The 8,522-nt window shown below is 35.2% G+C and overlaps 1 long non-coding RNA gene across 1 annotated transcript; it reads left to right on the top strand.

The window, feature by feature from the left end:
* Window positions 1-4,537: 4,537 nt before the first annotated feature.
* LOC112769570 (uncharacterized) lies at window positions 4,538-7,103 on the top strand. The gene is made up of 3 exons (XR_003186546.3): window positions 4,538-4,702; window positions 4,794-4,848; window positions 6,809-7,103. It is a non-coding gene; the product is annotated as an uncharacterized lncRNA (long non-coding RNA).
* The last annotated feature ends 1,419 nt before the right edge of the window (window positions 7,104-8,522 follow it).

Genomic DNA, 8,522 nt, shown 5'->3' with positions numbered 1-8,522 from the left:
ACATACCTCCCTGCGATTCCTTGAGAAGACGACCCGAGGTTTGAATACTCGGTTATCAATTTTAAAAGGGTTTGTTACTTGTGACAACCAAAACGTTTGTAAGAAAGGTTGATTGCTTGGTTTAGTAACTATACTTACAACGAGAGTTTACTATAACTTCTAAACCATCAATCTTCAGTTCTTTAGCGACACACAAGGATTCTATCTCGCAGTCAACTCTTAATCTCCCAGATACTTATTATATTCCCTAATTGAACTTTAATCTTATTTATGTTGGTCAACTTGTTGATCTAGGTTTTGATGTCACCTTTTCTATTTCTGGTTGTCGTGTACAAGATCGTCGAACGGGACAAATCATTGGGACTGGACGTAAGGTCATAAGGTTGTTTGAACTCGAGAATCTTCATATTCCTCCTGTGCCAAATCTTTGTGCTGCTTTTTCACCATCTACCCTTTACTTATGGCATCAACGTCTTGCCCACAGCTCCTTAGAAAAATTGCATTCTCTTGTGTCTCAAGTGTTTTAGGTCAGGTTCCTAATGAGTCTTTTGATTGCATTTCTTGTCAAACTGCCAAACAACCTGCTTTATATTTTCACAATAATTCCTCTCTTGCTTGCTCACCTTTTGATTTTATCCACTCTGATGTTTAGGGCCTCGCTCCCACCGCTTCTATGGGAGGAGTTTGATACTTTGTCATTTTCATTGATGATTATTCACGCTTTACTTGGGTTTATTTGATGGCTAATTGCCATGAGTTATCTCAGATTTATATTAACTGTTCCACTATGATTAAAACTCAATTTTCCAAGGTCATTAAGGTTTTTCGATGCGATAATGCTATGAAATACCATGATTCCAAACTTTTAATCTTTCTTGCAGAACAGGGTTCTTTGTCTGAGTTTTCTTGTCCTGGTACATCTCAACAAAATGGCCGAGCTGACCGCAAACACCGTCACATTCTTGACTCTATTCATGCAATGCTTCTTTCTTCTTTGTGTCCTGAGCATACTTGGGGTGAAACTGTTCTTACTGTTGTTCATGTTATCAATAGACTTCCTTCTTTTATTCTTGGTAACGCTATTCCCTTTGAGTGTCTTTATCATACCTCTCTAGATTACAGTTCTCTTTGAGTTTTTAGTTGTGTCTGTTTCGTTCTTCTTCAGCCTCATGAACATAGTAAACTTGAACCTCGAGCTCGCATGTGTTGTTTTCTTGGTTATGGCACTGAACACAAGGGTTATCGTTGTTGGGATCCTCTCTCTAAACGTATTCGTATATCTCGACATGTTGGCTTCTGGGAGATGTTTTCTCGATTTTTCTCCTTTAAGTCCATTCCTCCTACCCAGTCACCTTTCTTCACTAACCCAAATATTGACCTTTTTTCAAGTGATGATTCTATAGGTTCTGTCTCGAGTCACTCTCTACAGCCTCATGCTCTTCCTCTTTCACCATCTCCCAATGATTCCAAACTGGGCAATGATCCTACTCCTACCGTCATGCCTCCTCCTTCCGCTCGTTCTTCTAGGATAAGAAATCCACCTCCTCATCTTCTTGATTATCATTGCTTTTCTACTATTCTTCATCAACATGAACCTAAATCATTCAGAGAAGTCTCCACAAATTCAAATTGGCCACAAGCAATGCAGGAAGAAATACAAGCACTTGAAAAAGCACACACTTGGGATTTGGTTGATCCTCCTTCTAATAAGGAAGTTGTGGACAGTAGATGAGTATACAAGATCAAGACTTGCTCTGATGGCTCTATTGACCATTATAAGGCACGTTTAGTTGCTCAAGATTGTACGCAAGAGTATGGTATTGACTATGAAAAGACTTTTGCTCCTGTTGCTCATCTCACATCTGTTCGAGCTCTTCTTGCCATTGCTACAGTAAAAAAATGGTCTCTCAGTCAGATGGACGTGAAGAATGCATTTCTTAATGGAGATTTGAAAAAGAAGGTCTATATGAAACTACCTTCAGGTTATCCTTGTCCTTCTAGCAAAGTTTGTCTCCTTTGCAAGGCACTTTATGGTCTTAAGCAAGCTCCTCGTGAATGGTTTGACAAGTTCAGCACAACTATCTGCAATCTTGGTTTCACTTGCAGCCCTCATGAGAATGCACTTTTTATTCATAAAAGTGAACGTGGAGTTATTCTTCTGCTTTTGTATGTTGATGACATGATTATTACTGAAGATGATGTTGATATTATCTCTAATCTCAAAGCCTCCCTTCACCGTACCTTTGAGATGAAAGATCTTGGTTCTCTCAGCTATTTTCTTGGTCTTGAGGTCATATCCACAGATAATGGCATCTATCTCTCTCAGGCTAAGTATGCTTTAGATCTTCTTGCTTGTGCCGGGATTACTGATAGTCGCACTGAGTCTACTCCTCTTGAGCCTAATGTTCGATTCACCCCTATGAATGGCACTGTTTTGGATAATCTTACTCTCTATCGACAGCTAGTTGGAGGTCTCGTCTACTTAACTGTTACCGACCAGAAATTGCCTATCCAGTTCATGTACTTAGCCAGTTCTTGTCAGCTCTTCGTACTACTCACTATGCGGCAATTCTTTGCCTTGTTCGCTACATCAAAGGCACCCTATTTCATGGCCTTTGTTTTTCAGCCCTTTCATCTTTGTCCCTTCAGACATACTCCGATGCTGATTGGGCTGGTGATCCCACTAATTGTCATTCTACTACTGGTTACTATTTATTTCTTGGCGACACTCTCATTTCTTGGCATGCTAAGAAGCAAACGTTCACTGCTCTATCAAGTACAGAAGCTGAGTTCCGTGCTCTCGCTGACACCACTGCTGAGGTTGTCTCGATTCGTTGGCTTCTCAAAGATTTGGGTGCTCCTCAGTCATTCCCTACTGATATTTTTTGTGACAACCATAATACTATTCAAATTGTCCATAATGATGTGTTTCATGAATGCACCAAACACATTGAGATTGGTTGTCACTTTGTTCGGCAACGTATCCTTATTGATGTTATTCGTCTCATCGCTATTGGAACACTGGATCAGACTGCTGATATCTTCACGAAAGCTCATCATCCGACTCGTTTCTGAACTCTATTATACAAACTCAAGATGGTATCTTTAGCTCCCACTTGAGTTTGAGGGGGGATGTTAAAGAATCATTATAATCAATTAGTATCATTTATATTTATATAGCATATTTGTATATTAATTGTAGAATTCTATACTTTTATCACTTTGATTATTTTAATGACTATATATACCCCTTGTACATTGTACTTTCAATACAACTCTGAATTATACACAATATTTTTCTCCAATTTAGTCTCTTATTTCTAACATAATTTACTTCACAATTACTCACTCGGATATTATCAATGTGACACAATAGCTCACCTAATTTATGGTACCCCACTCAAGCTCACTATAAAGATGCTATTCGGGAGCTCAGATGTCTCAAGTAGATCTCAAGAACATCTAAGCAGGGGTCTTTTCTTCCCCAAAAATTTTGCACTTCAAATTAGCGGCTTTCGTGACTCTGATTGGACGAGATATTTAGATATTCATCATTATGGCTTGTTTGTTTACAAGGAGAGGACACTAAGACATGGATATAGAAATACAAAATTGTGTTTGACATATGAAATAGACAAAAATATTGTGTCTTAAGATACTAAATTAATATATTTTGTATTCTTTCTGTTTAGAATTTAGGATTTAGGACATAGAGATTCTGTGCGAAAATAACTTATTTTTTATTTTTTTTATTATCACTATTAAATCTTTTATAATTATATTGTTTATTATTTTATTTTTATTCTAAATTTTGTATAAAGAAAAAATAAGGTAAATTAGTTTTTTTATTGTTTATTCCTTCTTATATTTAGCATATCATCAAACAAAATATAAAAATATTAATTTTTCTTTTTTTACTCTTTGTATCATATTTTCAATGTTTTGTCTTATCCTATTCTCAAAACTAAACTTAGCCTATGGGAATTCTTTGGTATCTTGAAGGTTTCATTACTTTGTTGGTCCTTATAGTTTTGCAAGATTTTTAATTGGGTTTCTATACATTTTTTCTTTTAATTGAGTCCTTGCACCAATTTTTTTTAATTGAGTTCCTACACTTTTTTTTTCTTTTATTTGAGTCCCTATACCAATTTTGTTTAGTTGGGTCCCTATACAATTAAACCAATTACTACCAAGAGGGACCTAATTGAAAAAAATTGGTGCAGGGACCCAATTAAAAGAAAAAAAATAGGGACCTAATTGAAAATTTTGCGAAACTATAAGGACCCATAGTGTAAACCCCGTTAAATTAGTAGATAATTAGTCAATAAATTAGTTTTTAATAAAGAAGATTATAAATGCAAATATAATATTAAATTAGGATAGAGCTCATCGAAACGAGAATTTTGACACCAATTTCGAAGAAAACGCTCCAAGATTGGACCGGACAGAACGAACCGGTTGACCAAGTCCAAACCAAACCGTGGGCCCAACCGGACCAGCCTTTTAAAATGAACCCACATGCTCTTCTTCTTCATTTTCAGCAAAATGCTGACGGCTACGTACAGGGAGAAGAAAAAGGGTCTGAACCCTCGTTCCACATTCAAGTGTCGTAACTTTTCGATTCGGGCTCCGATTGCTGCACCATTTACGGTCACGCGACCACCTTGTCGAGCTCTACGTTTCTACCGGAACAATTTCATAGGTAACTCATTTTTTTGTTCTCAGCCTCTTCTTCCCCAATTTTTGGGAATTTGAGTGGAGGTATTGAATTTCTTTGTTCTTTGATGTTTTAGGATCCAATTAGCTTGAGAAAAACGTTCACTCTTGCTTATATGAAACTTTGGTAAGGTGAGGATACCATAATTCTATTTTAATTTCATTCAATTTGAGTATTAAATTGGGTATATATGTGTTATAAATGTGTATTAGGTAGAGAATAAATAATTAGAGCTTGAAATTGGGAATACTGGAACTTGGAGGAAGCTGTGTAGTTGAGATTTTAGGGCTGTGTTTGATTTTAATTAAATTATCTTCATTATTACGTGGGAATCGGTCAAGATATGGCTTAGGTTTCTTGCATTTAATATGTAAGGTTCTGTGAAAACTTAGGCTAGATGACTATAGGATAAGCTGGAATGCAGGTGTATATTTAATGTTTAGTAATTTAATTGATGAACATGCTTGGTTTGGTTTGGTAATTTGATTATGAGGTAGAGTTTTTTACTAAATGGATTTTTGAAGGAATATATGGTTGATTTATTGATAATATAATTATAAGTAATTTGTAGGAAAGTACGATGGATTTGTTGGGATATGGAATTGTGTAATATCATTGATTGGTGATTAATGAAATGATATAAAGCTTGTTTAGTATTATTGTTGGCATTTGGAGTTGGTGTTGATAGGTTTGGAAATGAATGGAATGGAAATCTTGAATGAAAAATGAGGTTTTGAAGAATTTGTTAAAGTTGGTTTTTGGCCAAATTTTGACGGGTTATAACTTGGCTTCCAGATTCCCAAATTGTTTCCAACTTATTTTAAATGAAAATTAGGTTTGTGAATTTTATGCCGTTCGAAGAATGGAAGAAAAATAATTTTAAACGGTTAAGTTATGCCCGTCGAAAGTTAGGATGTAAGATATGTAATGTTGCAGCTGAATGTTATGCATTTGCAACTCTTTGGTTGATCTGCTCTTTTTTTAGAAAACCGTTCGTCCACGCGTGCGCGTGGGTTGGATTTTTGGTTGCAAATGCGAGTAGCCCTATGCGTACGCGTGATATGAGGTACCCACCTACGCGTACACGTGACGAGAAAACACGCGCGCGAGCTGCTTTTGTACATTCCCACGCGTACGCGTGAGCCACGCGTACGCGTGAACTCTGTTCCAGCAAACATAATTTTTGAGTTTTAAAACCTTATTTTAAATCTCTAAACCTCTATTTTCATTCCTTTAGTCATAAATAGTCGTGTTAAGCCTGACAGTCAGATGAAGCTAGGAAATGGGGATAACTTGGAGGTGAAGTAAAGCCAAAAAAAATGATGAATTGATTATGAAATGTTACGTATGATTATGAATGATTCTTGGCTTGATAATTAAATGAATGATCATATATGATACTTGGCTTGAATGATTAAATGATCTGAGATACGAGATTCCCTGGATAAAGTATCGTGGCTTGCCACCACGTGTACTAGGTTAAAAACTCGATACTCTGTTGACCCTACGACATAAGGGTGACCGGGCACTATAAATTACCGGAAATGTTACCCCATTGAGCAATATTGATTATTTGACAAAAAGCTATACATAGACTCTTGGGGATGCACGTCGAGGGACAGTCTAAGGTTTTTGGACTTGTCGGGTTGGCTGGATAACCGACAGATGAGCCTCATTAGCCATAGGACAGGCATGCATCATATGCATACTGCTTGAATTACTTGTTTGTGCATTAACTGGGTGTGCTTAAGTGTATTTTCCATGTTAAATGTATACTTGTTACCTGCAGTATTTGTAACCTTCTTGTTCTTGCCTTTATCTGTTTATTTGTATGTGAAATACTGACGAAGTTAGAGGTATGGAGGAATGGTAGTATTGAATTTAGATTTAAGTTTAAGTTAAGGTAGGTTTAGATACTCTTAGAAAACCACCTTTTATTACTTCTGTTTAATACTTTAAGCTCTGTAATCTGAGTGTCGGCGTTCTAGGATTGCCTCTGGCATTCACAGGACCTTATCTCTTATGTGTGTGACACCTTTACCATACTGAGAACCTCCGGTTCTCATTCTATACTATGTTGTTATTTTTCAGATGCAGGTTGAGAGGTGTTTCGTTAGGCGTCTGAGCTCCTGAAGCGAAGTGGTGACTGGGTTATTTTGTTGTTCAGTGATGTATATATATGTACTTAGCTTTCTCTCCGCATAACTTATTCTTTTTAATCCTCTTAGAGGTTTATGGAGAGACATGATTTTGTTTATGTACATTTAGGTTGTGGATATACGTGTGTGTGTGTGTAAATAATCTCTCCGCCTAGTCTTGACTTCGCGAGCTGAGTTAGGAGCTTGTTATTTTGTATCATTGGCTCTCTATTCCTACTTTTATCATCTCATGTTTGATAGTTATAGTTTTCTTCACACGCAAGTTATTCCGTTTTCGAAGCGTTGCGCTTATTATTTCGCGATTTTTATTCCCTCCATTCTTCAAGGCTCCTAGCATATTATAATCATTCTGCTATTATATTTACACATTTTATTTTAGAGATCGTAATACCTCGCCACCTCTATTTTACATCCTAGGTGTAAACCTCTGTGTAGTAGGGTATTACACACAGAATAATTAAACCTATCTTAAAAGGCTAAAAAGCAAACTATTATAGCTCATTTTTTTACTGAAGTCGAATATTGCGCTCTTGCTAATACTACCGAAGAGCTCTTATGGATCTTGAACATTTGTAGTTCCTTCATGCGTCCGATGATCGACACTCTTGTTTTGTTATCAAAGTGCGCTGCATATCGCTACCAATCTTGTTTATCATGAGTGCATTAATTATTTAAAGATTGATTGTCACTTTCTACAACAAAAAATTCCATATAGGATAATAAAATTACTTCGAGCCAATTCAATAATTACCAAGACATATTTATCAAGCCTCTTCTTAACTCAATCTTTCTATAACAACTTGTCCAAGCTAAAGATTCTTCACATATACCATCCTTTAATTTACAGTGAACCAACCATCTTTATTGGCTTAAAAAAATCAAATAACAAACAAGTCCACACAAGCAACATTCTTTTTTTTTCTATTCATTTCTTTTGTTATTTTTATCACATTTTATTTTATAATTATTTAAAAGATAAATAATAGAAAACCAATTTTTTTTAATCAAAATCAACCAAGTCAAATTTATATACACGCTTACGTTTTTGTTTTTATTCTCATTCTCGTTCTCTTTTTTATTCTTCTTCTTCTTCTCTCTCCTCCTCTTCCACCACGTCCTCCTTCTCCTCTAATCTTCTTCCTCTTCTTCCTTCTTCCTCTTTTTTCTCTTCCTCTTTCTTCACCATTTTTTTCTTTTCTTATTTGATTTTTTCTCTTTCTTCTTTTTTCTCTTCTACCTCTTTCATTATCATCATTATCACCATCATCTTTATCATCATTTTTATTATCATAATCTTTTTTTAGTTTAACATCACAATTAATTTAATAATAATAAAAATAACACATATTTTAGGTTAATGGCACAAAAAAATTGTTAAAAATAACACCAAAATTTTTAATAAATGACATAAAAAATTTAAAAAAAAATCACAAATCTAAAATCTTAACTCACCCAACTGATACAATACATTTAAATGTGTTTTGAAAAAAAATGAAATTTGTTATAGATGATAAAAAAATGATTCTTAATGATTCTTATGTATGAGTTTAATACCACTCAATTAGTTCAATAATAAGAAAAATTGGTTAAAAAATTGTGTCACAGTTAAAAAATTTTAGTGTCAAAATTAAGAAAACTTTACTTGT

Source organism: Arachis hypogaea, chromosome 3 (genome assembly GCF_003086295.3).
Source record: "Arachis hypogaea cultivar Tifrunner chromosome 3, arahy.Tifrunner.gnm2.J5K5, whole genome shotgun sequence".
NCBI classification, from domain to species: Eukaryota; Viridiplantae; Streptophyta; class Magnoliopsida; order Fabales; family Fabaceae; genus Arachis; species Arachis hypogaea.
This window is presented reverse-complemented; position numbering and strand designations above follow the sequence as displayed.